Source organism: Mustela erminea, chromosome 20 (assembly GCF_009829155.1).
Source record: "Mustela erminea isolate mMusErm1 chromosome 20, mMusErm1.Pri, whole genome shotgun sequence".
In the NCBI taxonomy this organism is placed as follows: domain Eukaryota; kingdom Metazoa; phylum Chordata; class Mammalia; order Carnivora; family Mustelidae; genus Mustela; species Mustela erminea.
Window position 1 is genome coordinate 7,919,644 of NC_045633.1, and position 17,790 is coordinate 7,937,433.

Here is a 17,790-nt window from a genome sequence, read left to right on the forward strand (position 1 = left end):
GAAGTGATGATGCAGGAGGCGATGGAGGGGGCGGGGCTTGGGGGCGGCCGCCGCCGGTGGGCCGCAGATGAAGAGGAGGCGGCGGCAGTGGTGGAAGAAGAGGCGGTGGCGGCGCGGGTAGGGAGCCTGGAAACGCGAGCGGGGATGGTAGGTGGTTTGGACCCGCCGGGCCGCCGTCGTTTCCAGAAAGGGTTTGACTGGAGGAACCTCTGGAGCAGCTGTGAGTTTGGGGGGGGTTGAGGAAAAGCGGGGAGCATTGAGAGATGAAGGGGCGGGGGTTGGGTACCTTCGAGAAAAGGGGGTGGAAGGGGAGGAGTGGAAATCAGCTCCTTGTCTGGACTGGTGCCTGTGGAAGAAGAGGCTGTGAGGGGAGCCTGTGGCGTGTCAGCCTCAGGGCTCAAGAAAACTTACCTACTGTCCCTGCCTCCTCACCGCCAGCACCCCTCACCCCAGGCCTGGGAATCTAGGGACTGGAGCTGCCCTGGCGAGGGTCGCAGGCTCTGGTCCTCTGGCCCGGGTGAGCGCTGTGAGGTAGGAGTCCAAGCGGGAGGTGGTGGGTGAATCTCCAGCGCCCTCCTGCCTCATTTTCCTCCCCACCCCCATCTTTCTCTTTAATCATTAACAGCCTTGGAATTAAGGGGCTCAAACCTGAAGGCCTTTCTATGCACCTTTGCTATAAACGATAACCATCTGTGCCTGAGGTAATGGGGCTGGAAGCTTTGCCTGTATCCTGTATAGGAAGTGGGACGGGGTGACAAATGTATTTTTTTTTCCATTCTCCTTCACCCCTTACCTTCCCCCATATACACCCCTCGTTTCCACCTCAGTTCTCCATGGCTAGGTGGTAATCATGGTGTTTTTTTGTTTTTGTTTCTGTTTTTCCTTTATGGCACTTGGTACCTTGGTTACCTGTTTTGAATTTGGTGTTCAGCCTCTTTCCCAGATCTTACTGCAAGCTTTGTAATACTTCAGTTACAGGCTGTGTCACATCGGGAGTACCTCTCAATGCTTGGTAGCTCCAAATTAAGATGAGCGTTTTCTCCTATGAATACTGGAATTCCGAAGCCCTTGCAGGGATTCCTAAATGGCATCATAGCCCAGGAATCAAAGTCTCTTGTCCTAAATACTTTATGTGTGAGGAATTTACATGTTGTCAACTCTTTCCAAAATGATTTGATGTTGGGCTAATTCTGGATTTCTGTGTTTCTCTCCACCCACACTTCATGAGGCACTTCAGAGAACAGAAAACCCCATATTACTTTTTTGTTTCTGCAATTGGACAATAGCTCTTTTATCTCTTTCTCTGTTTGTGTGTGGGGCACACAAGTCTTAAGTGACACATTTGGCTTGTGCTGATTTCTGTCTATTTAGCTGATTGTTTGTGTATAGATGGACTTAAATGAGAAAATGTGATCTGTTTTGTTTTAAAAAAGAATATAAACCAGTAACGGAAAAATTATTTGAAGAAAGCAGAGAATGTTTAGGAAGATCTCTTTACTGATATTCTATTGGTTTAAAAAAAAAATCAAGTAGTGCTCTTTTAGCTTGTTGTAGGAATTTTCGAGTGAAATGTAATGATGATTCCTATTTTGGTATTGATGTTTTCTTTGGAAGTCATCTGTTGAATGTGGAACTGTGTTTTCTGAAGAACTTTAAGAGATAGTGCCTGAATTTTAGGGATCCTTTGATTAGAGCGTGTCCCTAAATCCTGGCCCTCTATAACTGAGTTCATGTGTGTTGCTAGAAGAATCATAATGGATCCCATCCTCAGCAGGGCTTTCAGGCCTGATAAAACAATATTTAATGATTTGATTGTGCAAGTAACAGCATGTTTAGATGTTTCACAGAACTGTCACAAAAGAGAAGAATGACTCCTGCTCTCACCTTAATTGATTTGGAATAATTGAATAAAAAGTCCAAAATTCATTCATGCAACAGGCATTATTGACCAACCATTATTTTGGGCTCTGGGTGGACGAAGTTGCATGCAAGCATAAGGTCTGAGCTCTCATCGAGCTTACACCAGAGTATGTGGGGACAGAAGAAATAAGTATATAAATCAGATTTTGGTAAATGCTGAAGAAAGAGTGATGTGACAGAAAATGTCTGATTGGGATGCAGTCAAGGAAGCCCTTTTTGAGGAGGTTAACACTTAAGTTGAGTTTTAAATAAAAAGAAGCCAGCCATGCAGGTATAGAGGAGGAGCCTTAAAGATTCAGGGACTAGCTAGTGCAGAAACTGACAGGAGTGACTTTGGCTAGTTCTAGGGTTTGGGAAGAAAGGGGTAGGGTGGAGAAGGTGGGTGTAGGGAGGTGAGGGAGAACGGGAAAGGCAATAACAGCTAGAGCCTAGTGAGCAAAGAGGAAATGAAAAAGTCTAGGTCAGAAAGGTGGAGGCTGGGCTCAGAGTAGGTAGGCAAAGTAAGAGTAAGAAGAAGGAAATAGCGATGTTCCTTTTTGATCAGTTCTTTTCCTAGAGTATTATCACTTATTATTTTTCAGGTACTGTTGGACTATTGCAATTTGAATGTGGGAGAGGAGGCAAGGCAGCTGTGGTCACCTGGGTCTTTTCTGGCAGATAAATGTCAAGCTGTGTTCAGAATTCAACGGAATGTTCAACTGAAAGCACGCTTTTTTTCCTTACAGAATTTTGTCTTAGAAGCTGCTCTTTAAAATTGCATAACAAGTGTCCTGCATATGTTCTAATATATGAATCCTCCTTAGTTTCCAGCCATTTATGAATTGAGGGTTGAAGATTGTGCAAATGATAATAAATACCCCTGTTGGTCTACAGAGATGTCCATCAGGATATAAGTTTCAAGTTGTTTTTTGTAGGGAGGTTTTATGTTGCAATATTTCCATTCTTGTCTGGTCTGCCTGCTGACTAATAACACTCAGCTGAGGTGTAGGTTGGTGCTAAAAGTTCACTCAGTGGATTACATTAGATAAATGACCATTGCGGGCTCAATCCCACTATGTCCGCATCTTTGGGCTGGCATGTAACCAGGGGATGTAACCTACTTTTGCCTTCTGTTGGGGCTATTCATCTCCAGTAGTCAGCTGCTTTTCAGCCTCACCTTGACCAGATTGTCCACTTGAGAAGCCCAATCAGGACTCCTCCTTGATTTGGCCCTCTTCTGCTATGTCACAGTGGGCCGAAACAGAAAGAATACACTGTTTTTTTCTTCTGAACCCCACAACAGTGACTAGTGTGTTCTTTGAGTGAATTGGCCCTTTGAGCCATGTGGTTGAGAGACTTAAATGTTGCTTGGGCTATTTGTAGTAAAGTCCGTATTAGAAATGCTAAATAAGGGGCACCTGGGTGGCTCCGTTGTTAAGCGTCTGCCTTCTGCTCAGGTCATGATCCTGGGGTCCTGGGATGGAGCCATGAGCCCCGTGTCAGCCCGTGAGCCCGAGCCCTGTGTCGGCTCCCTGCTCAATGGGGAGCCTGCTTCTCCCTCTCCCACTCCCCTTGCTTGTGTTCCCTTTCTCACTGTATCTCGCTCTGTCAAATAAATACATAAAAATCTTTAAGAAATGCGAAATAAAACCTTTAAGTGTTTGGAGAAAAATTAGAAATTGAGGACTATCACCTGTTTTAAGTTCTGGTATTTTACTAGCATTGGTAAATGGATTGTGAGAACTAATTTGAATAGCGCTCCCTGGGCAGTCCTGAGGGTAATGAAGGGAGTGGAATACAGCATGGTACTGAATTACCGAATTCCGACTTGAATACAAATGGAAAGTCTTTTAGTTAGCAAGCTAGTGACGAAAGTGGACAGCTCGGACCAGGCAAACAATAGATTCCACTCTCCACACTGCAGAGTAACACAAAGGAATGGAGAACTGATAATGAAATGTATATAACATATATATACTGGGCTTTGGTCTGGGTTAAAGAATTTTGGACTTCATATGCTAACGCTGGACTTTAAATGCTCTAGCCAGTGGGTTAATAAGGTGTCCACTATTCATCTTCGTTTCAGTGGTTTATTATAATGAAAGTATGAAAATATCTTGTAGGCTGAAATGTCATCAGCCAGTTTGGAGACTGGTGGCTTCTTTCTAATTTCTGAAAGGGGGTGGTTGGGTAGGTGGGGACTTGAACACAGGGAGAAGCCATTGACTCCTTCGTTGGCCACTGATTGAGTTTGGGGGAAAAAAATCCACAAATCTAAATGAATTTGGAGTCTTGGAGCTGAGCTAGCCTTTTAGTATAGAGTACCGGTTGATTTCTTTCTTAAACTTTGGGGGTTTTGGGACACTCCTCTGAAAGACGGGCAAGCTAGGGAGCCAGTTGATGCCACTCACTCTTGAAGTTGTGGTGTTCTGTATTGCATTAGGTGACTTAAAATTAATCTGATATGGCTACTGTTTTGATGTCTGTGCTGCAGTAAGGAGAGTTAATTGTACACTAGCTGCCAGTTGTTTTGAGGTGAAGATGTGGTAACTCAGACTGAAACAATGGTAATTACTTGGTAACTCCTATTTCCCCAGCTCTTGATAACTTACAATTACCTCTTTGTGTCTGTTTACAGATGTTGATACCAGTGCACCAGGACCAATTCTCCCTAAATCTTGCACGTGTTCTGAAGCTGTTTGCACAATGGACCAGGGTGTTTGTGTGTGTGTTGTTGTTTTGTTTTTTTATGGACCAGGTTATTTGAGTTCGTGAGTTTCAATTCAAATCTAGTTTCTCTGGTTCTGGTGTCTGTTTTTTTCTAGGTTATGGAGGGTCCTGTTTCTTTTTGGGGGAAACAGGATTACCATAGCACCTGACCATTTAATTAATGAGTGATTACAAACTAGAACTCAACATATTAATTTAGCAAAATGATGAGAGAGAAGGTTGGAAGTAGCTCAAACTCTAATTCTTTGAAGTTGTGATATGCCAGAAGGAAAAAAAAATGGGAGGGGGAGAGTCCCAAAGAATCTTCTTTAAGATGTGCGTGAATGAAACTTTTTAAAAATACCATACATCAGAATAGAGAAACCCAGTAAGTCACTTCTTGAGGTGGTGATTAGCCCTGTGGTGGTAAAATAGGCCACCCGTGGCCAGTGCCCTGGTACCACTCTGAGTCTGTGGAAAGGTAGGCATCATGTTAATGATGGGGGTGTGCGTGGCTTTGCTCAGGACAGATCTGTGAGCTGTGCTGTGTTGTTGGGTTTGGGGCCGAATTGCAGCTTGGAACCTTAGATTTTAGAGCTTTAGGAAACATCATATGTGTTCCTGTTCTGCCCTGCTGGAGGGCTCAGCCTGAGGATCTAGGGACTGGAAATAATTCTGTCACTGAGGCCTGTAGATCCAGACCAGATATGATGACTGACAGAGAATCTTGGATAGCAACCTTGCAGGACTTCTCATTTTTTTTGGAGAGTGTTTAGCATCTTTTGTAGCCACTGTCCTAGTCTCTGCCTGTCATTCCAGGAGACAGAATGCAGGAAAGACTTGCCCCCTTATTTTATTAATAGATTGCTTCCATACTATCAGGATTAGAGTTTGGTTATAAGTTTTAGCTCTTGTTGGTTAATGAAGAGTTTGGACTCTGCCGTGTCTACTTAAGGTGTGTTGGTGTGTGATCGTAATTCTAATTCTGAAGAACACTCAAGTCCTCGCATTTACTGAATTGGATGTAGCGCATTCCTCTTCCTTCAGTTTAGGAAGAAGCAGGAGAAAGACCCTCAAAGAACCTTAGAATATCTGGTGTGCTGTTTTTTCACACTGGAACCCTCTTGCAGGTCATTGCTGGAGTACACTGTGGTGGCATGTGGGCATTTTCTGTCTTCTTCCCATTTTACCCCACTATTCTTCACTCTGAAAGTTAACTTTAATATTGTTATACTAGGATGTCTGGGTGGCTCAGTGGATTAAAGCCTCTGCCTTTGGCTCCGGTCATGGTCTCAGGGTCCTGGGATTGAGCCCCACATTGGGCTCTCTGCTCAGCAGGGAGCCTGCTTCCTCCTCTCTCTCTCTCTGCCTGCCTCTTTGCCTACTTGTGATCTCTGTCAAATAGATAAATAAAATCTTAAAAATATATATGTTCTGTTATATTGGGCTTCCCCGGAAGATTTCAATCAAACAAAATGTTCTGAGGCTGAAAACAGGTTGAAAAGCAGTGATTTTGGTAGGGAAATATAAATCTAGAAAGGTTATAATAAAAGTTGCTTAAAGTTATAGAGTCAAGTACTGGCAGCTATAGGACTAGAATCAGGTCTTCCCTGTACTAATTTTGTTTTCACATTTACACTGCCTCATAAGTGTCCTTGTAGGCACTTTGTTTGGGTTTGATTTGAATCCTTGTTGTTTGATTTTATTATTTTTTTTTTTTAGAAAAGATTTTATTTATTTATTTGACACAGAGAAAGAGAGCTCACAAGTAGGCAGAGAGGCAGGCAGAGACAGTGGGAGGGGAGGGAAAAGGGGGGAGAGCAGGCTTTCTGCTGAGCAGAGAGCCCCGTGTGGGGCTCCGTGCGGGGCTCTATCCCAGGACCCTGAGATCATGACATGAATGGAAGGCAGAGGCTTAATCCACTGAGCCACCCAGGCGACCCTCCTTGGTTTTTTATATATCTGTTGTTCTTTTCTCAAACATTTTGAAGATAAGTTAGCAGGCATGCTGCAGAGAATACCTATGCAAAATGCTGAACGGATTACTTCCTTTTCCCTGTGACCTGCCCTGGAATCTGAACGAGAAAACCTGGGTATATCCATTGATATAACAGTTTTAGAATAGCTCCAGGAAATAACTATAATGGCTATATCCTCCCCTCCTTTTATTTTATTTTATTTTATTTTTTTTTGGTAAAGCAAATTTGTTTTCATTTAAATCTACTTTTTCATTTATATCTACTTGATGATTACCTAGTGGCTGCTCCACATTTATTTATTTTTTAGAGAGGGAACGGGGGAAGGGAAGGGAGAAACAGAGAGAGAGTTTCTAGTGGACTCCCTGCTGAATGCAGAGCCAGACATGGGGCTCGAGCTCATGACCCTGAGATCATGACCTGAGCTGCAGCCAAGAATTGGATCCTGGGATGCCTGGGTGGCTCAGTTAGTTAAGCTTCTGCCTTCAACTCAGGTCATGATCCTAGGGTTCTGTGATTGAGCCCCACATTGGGCTCTCTGCTTAGTGTGAAGCCTGCTTCTTACTCTCCTCCACCCCCTGCTTTTGTTCCATCTCTCGCTGTCCCTTTGTCAAATAAATGAAAGCTTTGAAAAAAATGTATTTACTTGAGAGAGAAAACACATGCATGTGTGTGTGCACAAGTGGGAAGAAGGGCAGAGGGAGAGAATCTTCAAGAAACTCTGCACTGAGCACACTGTGGCTCATTCTCAGGACCCATGAGATCATGACCTGAGCTGAAACCAAGAGTCGAACACTTAACTAAGTGAGCCACTCAGGCACCCCAGCTAGCAGCTGCTCTTCAAACAGAAGAAGGTTAACAATACCACTGCAGGGAGGGTGCTGACATTCTAGTAGCGTAGGTTCTGTGTGTTAGGATCATGAACATGCTGGAAGTCCCAGGCCCTCTGTTTCAGTGACATTTTCTTTCTTCTAAGTGAGTGGAATTCAAGAGCAAGTAGTGATAGAATGAATTCTCTGTGTCCATTTTTAAGAATGTTTCCATGGTTCTTTTACTCCTAGTAAATTAGTTTTTCTTTGTAATAACTAGTCAGTGGGTTCAGTAATTTACTCAAAACAGTTGGTTTACAGCTGATGCCTGTCTATGGTAAGGAGAAGTTTGTTTGGGGGTTTCCTAACAGTTTATGTAAAAGTCTAAAAACTTCTAAAGGCATTTAGATAGGTAGGTTGAGTTGTAGGGGAGGAGGATGTGTAGGACAGCCTGAGTGGGGGTTATTATGGGCTGGTGTATAGGGTGAAGAGAAATGCCCCCACCAGGGGTCCAGCTGGGAAAGGGTAGAAAATGATAACAATGGCACAAGCTGGGGGAAGAGTGGGTGAGGAAGGAGCAGGTCCACAAGGTTGCCCAACTCCAGGGAACACCGTTCACAAGGAGGGGGGACAGGGAGCCTGTGGAGTCTGGTAATCCAGTGGCCCCAAACAGGGCTGTGACCACAAGTGTTCTTTCCCATTACTGGAAAGTGTATTTTTGATGGGGAGGGGTGAATGCAGGCATGCAGTGTCTGGTTTGACCAGATTGGTCTTAAAGATTGCTTGCAGAGTGCTGGCCTGTTTTTTGAGATCTCTGTCTCTTGATTTTACTTTTGACAAATCAGAAGCTGGTAAATAAGAGGGAATGTGATGTCCCTGGGCACATTAGAGTTTGGGTAAAAGTACATAATGTAGCAAATACTAGGTGATGGTCATTGTCATTTAAGAATATTTACTATCCAAAGGGAACAGTTTTACATGGAAACTATTGAAGTAATTTCTGGTTCTCTCATGGAGACTATAATAAATGTGGAGTTAAATCACAACTAAAAGTATTAAAGAGTAATCATTTTTTACTTTACATTTCTACAACATTCCATGTTTTCTTTAGCCGATCAGATTAGTTTGTAAGTCTTTTCTCTTAAAAAAAATTTTATTTTACCAGATACTTGTGGATTTGTCCATAGAGCCAGATTTCCTACTCGCACTAGAAATGGCAAGCAGTGCTCCGAATTGGTGACAGCTGTAGATGTAATGATTAGATCAAGCAGGGAAGTGGCTTCTGAGCCACCAGTTTAATTGGTTTTAATGTGGGCCTCTTTTTCTGAGGTTATTAGTTACGTTGTTCCAACAACAATTGACACCACCTGAGTGTCCAGCAATTCAATTCTGATACAAACTGCCTGGAGTTAGTGCATATCCCCAAGTTAATGACTCACTCTCGTAAGATTCTCCCTGATACCAGCCACAAGTATCAGGTAGCCTCAGGGTATCTGCACTTCTGCGGGCAGACTGTAAATCCAGGGTTCCTCGCAGTCGCCCTCCCCCAAGTTCAATAATTACCAGAACATGTGACTCACAGAACTGGGGAAGGTGTATTTAGGATTATAGTTTATAGTTTGATTATAAAGGACACAACTCAGGAACAGCTGATTGGAAGAGATGCATGGGATGAGATATGAATTGGCACAGCTTCCTTGTCCCCTCTGGGCATGCCAGGCTTCTAGCACATCACTGTGTTCAACCAACCGTGGAGCTCCCCTAGCCTGGTTTTAGTTTCAGTTGAGGCCCCTTTAGTAGGCCCAGTTGATCCAATCATTGGCCTGGTGTTTGAGCTCCAGCTGCCCTTCTCTCCCCTCTCTGGTGGTCTGGAGATGGGACTAAAAGTTTCAACCTTCTAATCAATGCCTGGTCTTTCTGGTGTGGCCAACCTCGGTCTTGAAGCTATCTAAGGGGCTTCCCTGAGTCACCTCATTAGCATAAACCCCAGTGTGGTCCAGCAGGGGATCCTTATGAATAACAAAGGACACTTCTTTCAGTAAGGACAAACCAGGAGTTTTAGGAGCTGGCGCAAACTGGGGACAAAGACCAAATATGTGTATCTATCTATCTATTTTTTTCAAATGTATTTCTTAATTAACACATTAGTACTCCAGCTTTGCATTGCATAAGTAGTAATGGAATAAACCTACCTAAAATTGATTTAGGTGATAAGTAACAGTATGCATTTACTGTTACTTTGATGGAGTTTTTGGTTAAAGTGCAAATTGAATAGCTTCAGACTACAAAACACTAGATATGTCCCTCCTCAGTCAGTATGAAATGGCATTTCCAGAATGTGTTACTGTTTCTTGAATACTTCACAGGTGCTCTAGCTCTGGACTTCCCTAGTGTAAGAAATAAGCTCACTTTGTAAGATATAAAATATACAGAATTCATGTTTCCTTTCAGTGTGACTTTAAAAAGATAGTGCAGTGGTTAAGAACATCAGCCTAGTCGGTCTGGGTTTGAGTCTGAACTTTTACCACCTACTTAACAATTTGATGTGGGATGAACTACTTAACATCTCTAAGTCTCATTTTTATCTTCTTCATATATATAAACGGAGGATAATCATGGTAAATAGTTGTGAGGATTCAATAAGACAGTCCGTTTGAAGGATATGGCACGGTGCCTGGCATAAATATGAACATCTAAGAACATGAGCTGTTATTAGCTACATGCATACAGAGCTAAGCTCACCTGGGTTGACAACTCCCAAGGAGCCAGGATCTCTGTCATTTTACTTTTATAGGGGGATGTGTGAGGCTGTGTGTGAAACATTGCTGGGCACACAGTAGACATAGGTTATCTATCACTTGAAAGTAAAACCTGCTCTGGGTATCGGGGAAGTATAGGAGTGGCTCTGTGATGGAAACTTCCAGCCTGTTTCCAGAGCTGGCCTAAAATCAAGAGATGGAAAATCTTCCTGAAATTGTATAGAGCATGCGTGAGCAGTGGGGACCAGGGCTCTGTAGCACAGGTACAGGTACTGTTGAACCAAAAAATGGGAAACTGATCCAGGAGATTTTTTATCTTTACAGTAGACCTTGAGGTTTATTGAGTTAGGCAAAACTACTTGAGACTTTGGGAAGGAAACTGTAAATTTATTTTAGCTGGTGCAGAAAACCTTTGAGAGTCAGCTGGCAAGTACCATATTGTGTGTGTGCTTCTTAGAGGCTGTAAAAAGCCCAGGTATACTGGTAAAGAGCTTACTGGCTTCTTGAGGTTCACTTGTTGGTGAACTTCACCGAAGTCAGTCTCTAATTCCTGTCACTCACCCATCTGGAACTTGTACTCTGGTGGGACCACCACTGGATTAACTTTAGATCCTAGTTAGGCCTCTGCCATCAGTTACTGTGTGTCTTTGGGCAAATTACAGCCCCTCTTTGAGGCTGTTTCCTTAACTGTGGCATAGGATTTGAGACTAAATCACTGTTTCTCAAAGTGTGGCATTGGTTACGTTTTTACTGTATCTGCTGCTGAAATGAGTATTCAGGAGTGGTATTTTTTTGTACTGTTGATAGTACATGGGATTTTCAGTGGTACATGGATGAGTATTTGTTTACTAGTTCTGTATTTTAATGTGTATTAATGAAAACATAACTAGCATGTCAGACCTTTGTCTTCATGGATAGTGTTGCTTAGGATGATGTTAAAGTGGATACAATTTTTTTTTTTTTTTAAGATTTTATTTATTTGACAGAGAGAGACAGCAAGAGAGGGAATACGGGCAGGGGGAGTGGGAGAGAGAGAAGCTGGCTTCCCGCTTGAGCAGGGAGCCTGATGTGGGGTTCGATCCCAGGACCCTGGGATCATGACCTGAGCCGAAGGCAGATGCCTAATTACTGAGCCACCCAGGGGTCCCTTTTTTTTTTTGAAGCTTTTAAGAAAAATATTGGGGGAGCAGTAGTTGGAATGGTAAATGTATATGGAAGATCATAAAGGTTGTCTAGAAAAGGCTGAAAATTGGAATTTCTGAGCTCAAGTAATTCTGCAGTACTACACCTGCCTGAAGTCCTGTGGTGATGGACACAGTAGAGCAGGTCCAAATTTGGTGGATTTAAAGACTTGCCTCATTCAAACAAATTGACAGCTTTCTATTTCTGCATTCATGGTGAAGATACCCATAAGTAAGTGATGTAGAATTTGAAATATTGTAGATATTAGTAGTGATGGCTTTTTTTAAAGAATGAAAAATAGGGGCGCCTGGGTGGCTCAGTGGGTTAAAGCTGAGCAGAGAGCCTGCTTCCCCCTCTCTCTCTGCCTGTCTCTCTGCCTACTTGTGATCTCTGTCAAATAAATAAATAAATAAAATCTTAAAAAAAAAAAAATGAAAAATAAGTAGCATTGCTTCCTCTTTCACCCCAAGCAGTTTTCCTGTTACCTGGATTGATCTTTTGTCCCTTTCACTCTTTGGGGTTGGGACTCCCCATGGAAGCAGCTAGGAATCTGTTCTGTTGACCTGCAAATGCCAGTCCATTCTCTCTTTTTTGGCCAACCCTCTTTCTTGAATGCACGTCAGTGCATGTATTCTGGGTTCTGGAAGGCAGGGGGCTCTGCCATATCTTAATGTCTCGTTAGTTAATTTCAGCTGGTAACTTCTTCAAAGGTACAGTGTGACACGTGCCCTAAAATGAAGCTAAACACTGAGAAAAACTATTTAAATTTCATTTCATGGGATGCTTGGGTAGCCCAGTTGGTTAAGTGTCTGCTTTTAGCTCAGGTCATGATCCCAGAGTCTTGGGATCCTGGAGTCCCGCACTGGGATCCTTGCTCAGTAGGGACCTGCTGCTTCTGCCTGCAGCTCCCCCTGTTTGTGCGTGTGTGCGCCCTCTCTCTCTCTGACAAATAAAATCTTTAAAAAAATAATAAAACAAAATTTTATTTCACTTTCTGTCATACTGCTCTAATGCAATATAGTGGGGGGTCTTGAGAAGTTAAATGAGCAGTGGTAAAAATGAAACAAAACTATTGTAGGAGATGCTTTCTTTTTAAGTAAAGCCCCAGAATAAAACTGAAATCTCGATTGTATAAGAGGAGCCAAGAAAGTTGCTTTCAGATGTAGTCTATGGTTACTTGAGTTTTTTTTTTTTTTAACTTTAATTACCTGTGTTCCCTTGACATTTTCTGTGTATCTTCACACTGTCATCTTTCATTATATACTTTGGTTGTTGGCCTGTATCTGCAAGTGATTTTGTTCTATAATTACTTTAGCATAAAGGCCCATGCGTCTGGTATGGCTCCGTGTAATAAATTGTTTAATGTTTCAAATTACAATTTTTAAAAATTGTTATAAAGATGGTTCCATGTCTGTTATCTTTCTGTGCCATGTGTTATCTAGTCAAGATGAGGTCAAAATAGAGCAAAATGGTGGTAACGATATAGCCCAAGATTATTTTCCCTACTTCGTTTATTTAATACAGAGTTTCTACTTGATTTCATAATGAGAAGCTCTCAGATGTTTCCCAGCTGAGGTGAAATCTTATGTTCCAAGCCACAAGCCCTCATACTTTGTAAGTTTTGGTTTTGTCATTCATACGGTCTTGTCTCCTGAGAGAAGTGGTGACTTGTGGTATTTGGCATGTTGGGAAAGGGCAGAGAAGCCTTTACTCAGGCCTATATTTTGCAGTATTAAAAAATCTATTTTCTCACTAAAATCTGTTTCATGTATGACATTCATCCTTTGTGCCGATTCACAAGACTGCCTTACTCAGAGTAGACATCTTCCGGAGTCCATTTCCCTTGGTGCAGAGTTTAGTCATTATTTATAGATAACTGCTGATGAGTCTGGGGAAATTCTGAACGGGGCTGGAGGGGGGGCTTATGACATTTGCCCTTGGTCTCTAGACTAGGGTTTGCACAGCTAGAGTGGGGTTGTTTATTTCCTTCTCATCTTGGAAAACTGCCATTGGATCAATTGAGTCTTGGTTAAGATTTCTTGTGGCAGCTGAGTCTTTGGGGCTTTAAAGATGAGAGCCACATGAAAGACTATTCTTTCCCAGTCAGGCAAATAATTATCTCCATGGTAGGATAATCTCTACAGAAGTGTAAGCATTCAAGACCACACACTTAAAAAGATAAAATGTAATTTAGATCAGATTGAAAGATGTACAAACATACTGGTAGAGTTCAAAACCTTTCAAGCCATTCTTCCATGTTTCCAGCACTTAACTGGAGTAAGACCACTGTGGTCTTCTCATGGTAAACTAACATTTTAAATCTTGTAGGAAACTTGAACTTTCATGGTAACTGCAAGTAAAAAAATACAAATATGTAATCAAAGACTTTAACTTTAAACCTCCCTAGTCAAAGCAACCAGAATAATGCTATGCAACAGGTAAAAAAATCTTTCCAGTTGCCTTTTCCCCATTTGGAAGGATACAGTTTTCCTTCCCTCTGAGTAGTTTAGCCAAAGTTCCTCCTCTTTCTGATTTGTAGCTTTACTATTTGCATACAGTGCTTAAGTTGACTCACTCAACACCCAAGTTCTGCAGGTCTCCAGCATTTAGTGCTTGTGACTCAGCCTGGTTAAGCAAAAGAGCTTTTGATTACAGTAGCAGCTTAACAGAACAAAACTTTTAAAAACATGCTTTTAATAGCACTCTTGATTTCCAAACAGATATATTTTCTAAGAGGAACAAGCCTATGTAGTTTTCAAATTAGTTGTATTTGAGCAGGGGACCAGCTTTCCCGGGCAGAATGTGGATCATTCATAGGGAACTTCTGAAATCCAAAACTAGTCTTGTAACATAGGATAATTTGGCCTCCAGATTTGATGCTTTCACCATTGTATTCAAAGTGAAGTGTGTGTAGTCTGAATTTTTCTTAAGGACTGAGCCTGGGGTTGGATACACAGTGTTTCAGGAAAAATGTGTTTATGGGTTGCCAGCTATTCATGCTGATACGTTTGAGTGTCTTTTGTGGATCTTGTTCTTTAGGACCTTACGATGTGGTAGGAAAACAAATATCAGAACAATTAGAAACTGGTAAAATCAGCACCCCGAAATACCAGTGCTGTAAATGAAGATGTGGGGAGTGGGGCAGAGAGGTTCTAGGTCAGCTTAAAGGAGTCAGGAGAGGAGTCCTGTGGGAGGTAAAATCTCAGCTGGGCTTGAAAGACACAGACTAGAGAGTGAGATGGCATTCCAAGTGGAGGTAACAGTATTTGTAGAACTACAGAAGTGGGAGAAGCTGTGGCGCTTTGGGGAACGGCAGGTGTTTCAGTATGCCTGGGGATGCGGAGCGAAGGGGATGGGGAGAGTGACAAACTCCGAAGGGCTTTCTTTGTATGCCTTACTGAGTTTGTATTCTCTTTCGTAGGTGAAGGGGAACTAATAAGTAATTTTGAGTAGGGACATGGCATACTCACATGGGGTGTGTCTGTGTGTGCGCATGCGCGTGTGCGTGTGTGTAAGATCATGTCAGCAATAGCGTGAAAGAGGTTGAAGGGAACAGTCCCAGAAGCAGGGAAGCTATTTGTGAACGTGCTGCGGTGAAGATGTCAGGGGCCTGAACTGTAGGGTTACTGAGGATGGGCAGATACTCAGGAGGAAGAATTTACAAAATCTGGCTTAATCTGATAAAACGTGATTGCTTGCATGTCCCACATGGGTCAGTGGCCTGAAGGGTGCCCTGTTCCATACAGTCTGAACTCAAAGACCCAGGCCGATGAAGATCCCACTATTGTGTGTTGTCTTGGTCACCGTGGCACTGGGAAAGATGGCTGGGATGTCACGTGCCAGTTCTGTGCTTCGGCTTAGAAATGAGAAGAAACACATCTGCCTACAGCTCATTGGCCAGAAATAGTACATTTCCCCACCTCACTGAAAAGAGGCTGGGAAATTGGGGGAGCAGATGGACTGTTTGGTGAGCTTCTTTGTGCCACAGTGTAGGGATTTGAGTGAGGTGTTTTTTTCTGAGATGATTTCTTCATCAGTGTAACTCTAGTACCAGCCTCAGAGGACAGATGTGGGGATTAACTGCTGTCATGACTCTGTAACACCTGGTATTGTGTCTGGCACAGTAAGGCTGTTGGAGGGAACCTTTAAGTTCGATCTTGAGATTGAGATTTTCTCATTATGGGCCGTATCTAATTAGTGGGTTATAAACAACAATTAAAAACCAAACTGAAGGAAAGAAATAGCATAGAGTGAATCTTAGAAATGAGGGTAAATGCTGCTTCATGAAACTTTTGAGTTATACCTGTATTTACATACGTGTCTTTGGTCAGGAGGTGAAGTGTTACTTCTCAATGAAGGCTGTGCTTAAAGTTTGAAAGACACTGGGCTATATAAAGCCTTACACATACCAAGCAAAAAACTACTCATGTTTTATTTTAAAAAAATTTGAGGGGGGACGCCTGGGTGGCTCAGTTGGTTAAGCAGCTGCCTTCGGCTCAGGTCATGATCCCGGGGTCCTGGGATCAAGTCCCACATCGGGCTCCTTGCTCGGCGGGGAGCCTGCTTCTCCCTCTGCCTGCCTCTTTGTCTGCCTGTGCTCGCTTGCTCTCTCTCCCTCTGTCTCTGGCAAATAAATAAATAAAATCTTTAAAAAAAAAAATTTTGAGGGGCACCTGGGTGGTGGAACTCCTAGATGTTTGGAACTCTTGGACGGTTAAGCATCTGCCTTCCATTCAGGTCATGGTCTCAGGGTCCTGGGATTGAGTCCCATGTCTAGCTCCCTTCTCTGTGGGGAGCCTACCTCTCCCTTTTCCAATGCCCCGTCCCTCTGCCCGCCCCACACCACTTATGGCTGGTTGCTTGCTCTCTGTCTTAAATAAATAAAATCTTAAATTTTTTTTAAAGATTTGATTTTTAAGTAATCTCTACACCCAGCATGGGTGGGATTTGAATTTACAACCTTGAGATCAAGAGTCGCATGCCTGGCCAGGCTCCCAAAAGAACTACTCTACTTAATATGTTTTTTGCAAAGAGACAGTTTAAATTGCAGTTTAAATTTTCATATTTTTAAAAGAGTGGATTTGAAAAGCAGTATCTTTAATTGTGAGAAAGAGTAGAACATGGGTTAGAATTTTAGCTTTGTCACTTGCTAGCTGTTTATCCTTAGGCAAGTTACTGGTACTTTCTGTGACTTAGTTTTCTCAGGTGATGATAATACTTATATCATAGGGTATGTTTGTTGGGTTAGTGCATATGTGTAAAAGTGTTTTGAAATTGATGGATATTACGTTGTAAAATTTATGTAAGCATTTGTGAACGTTATTGTGTAAAAGTGGCTCATACTGAGCATGTAGGTAGATTTGTGCAGTGCACTTGGTACATAGTAGGTGCTTATTTTACATTAGATTCCTTTTTAAAAGATTTATTTATTTTAGAGAGAGAGAGCATGTAGGGGGAGGGGCTGAGGGAGAGGGAGAAAATCTCCATCAGACTCCCTGCTGAACACGAGCCCGAAATGGGATAATCTCAGGACCCTGAGATCTGACCTGAGCTGAAATGAAGAGTTGGACACTTAGCTGATTGAGCTGCTGAGGCACCCCTACATTTGCTTCTTTAGAAGATGTTTGTCAGGTGCCATTTAGACCTTTCCACGTTACCGTATGCATTCCCTGTCTTCTTGGAACTCCTAATATAAGATGTGGTCACTGAAATAATAGTGTCCTTTCTCTTCTGTGGACTTGTTATTTTTGACCACCTGTTTGGGAGCCATGAATGTTCATGTTCCTGAAGAGTAAAGAATATATAATGCATTGAATGCATATTAGGAGTAACAAATTGTCTGTTATGATAAGGTGTCATAATAGACAATTCTTTAAAAATTCAGTCAGAAGAAATCACTGGGGAGAAACCAGTGAAATACTTTCTGGTTTTTATTTTTACTTATTTTTTTATTTTATTTTTTATTTTTTTATTTTTTAATATATTTTTTTAAGATTTTATTTACTCATTTGACAGGCAGAGATCACAAGTAGGCAGAGAAGGAGGCAGAGAGAGAGAGGGAGGTGGAAGCAGGCTCCCTGCTGAACAGAGAGCCTGATGGGGGGCTTGATCCCAGGACCCTGGGGCCCTGACCTGAGCCGAAGGCAGAGGCTTTAACCCACTGAGCCACCCAGGTGCCCTTTTACTTACTTGTTTTTAAGATTTTTTTTTTTTTTTAAAATTTGAGAGGGTGAGTGAACAGCTGGGGGGCAGCGTGGGGAGCAGAGAGGCAGAAGCAGATGCCGCTGCTGAGCAGGGAGCCAACATGGGGCTCCATCCCAGGACCCCAGGATCATGACTGGAGCTGAAGGCAGACACTTAACCCACTGAGCCACCCAGGCTTCCCTAGTTTCTGGTTTTTAAAAAATGTTTTGGCCTGTTAAAAACAAGTATCAAAGTTGTCTTTAAGATTGTTAG

The 17,790-nt window shown here is 42.5% G+C and overlaps 1 protein-coding gene across 6 annotated transcripts in view; it reads left to right on the forward strand.

Annotated features, from left to right (window-relative positions):
* Positions 1-17,790, forward strand: part of DCUN1D3 (defective in cullin neddylation 1 domain containing 3) — a 36,773-nt gene that overhangs the window by 404 nt on the left and 18,579 nt on the right. The window contains exon 1 of one of the 6 annotated variants that reach the window (XM_032327196.1): positions 1-220. The exons of 2 other annotated variants lie outside the window; for them this stretch is intronic. The gene's annotated coding sequence lies outside the window, so the exon portion shown is untranslated. Of the gene's footprint in view, positions 221-440; positions 532-17,790 lie in introns of those variants that run through there. 3 more of the 6 variants (XM_032327197.1, XM_032327198.1, XM_032327201.1) reach the window with 3 other exon arrangements.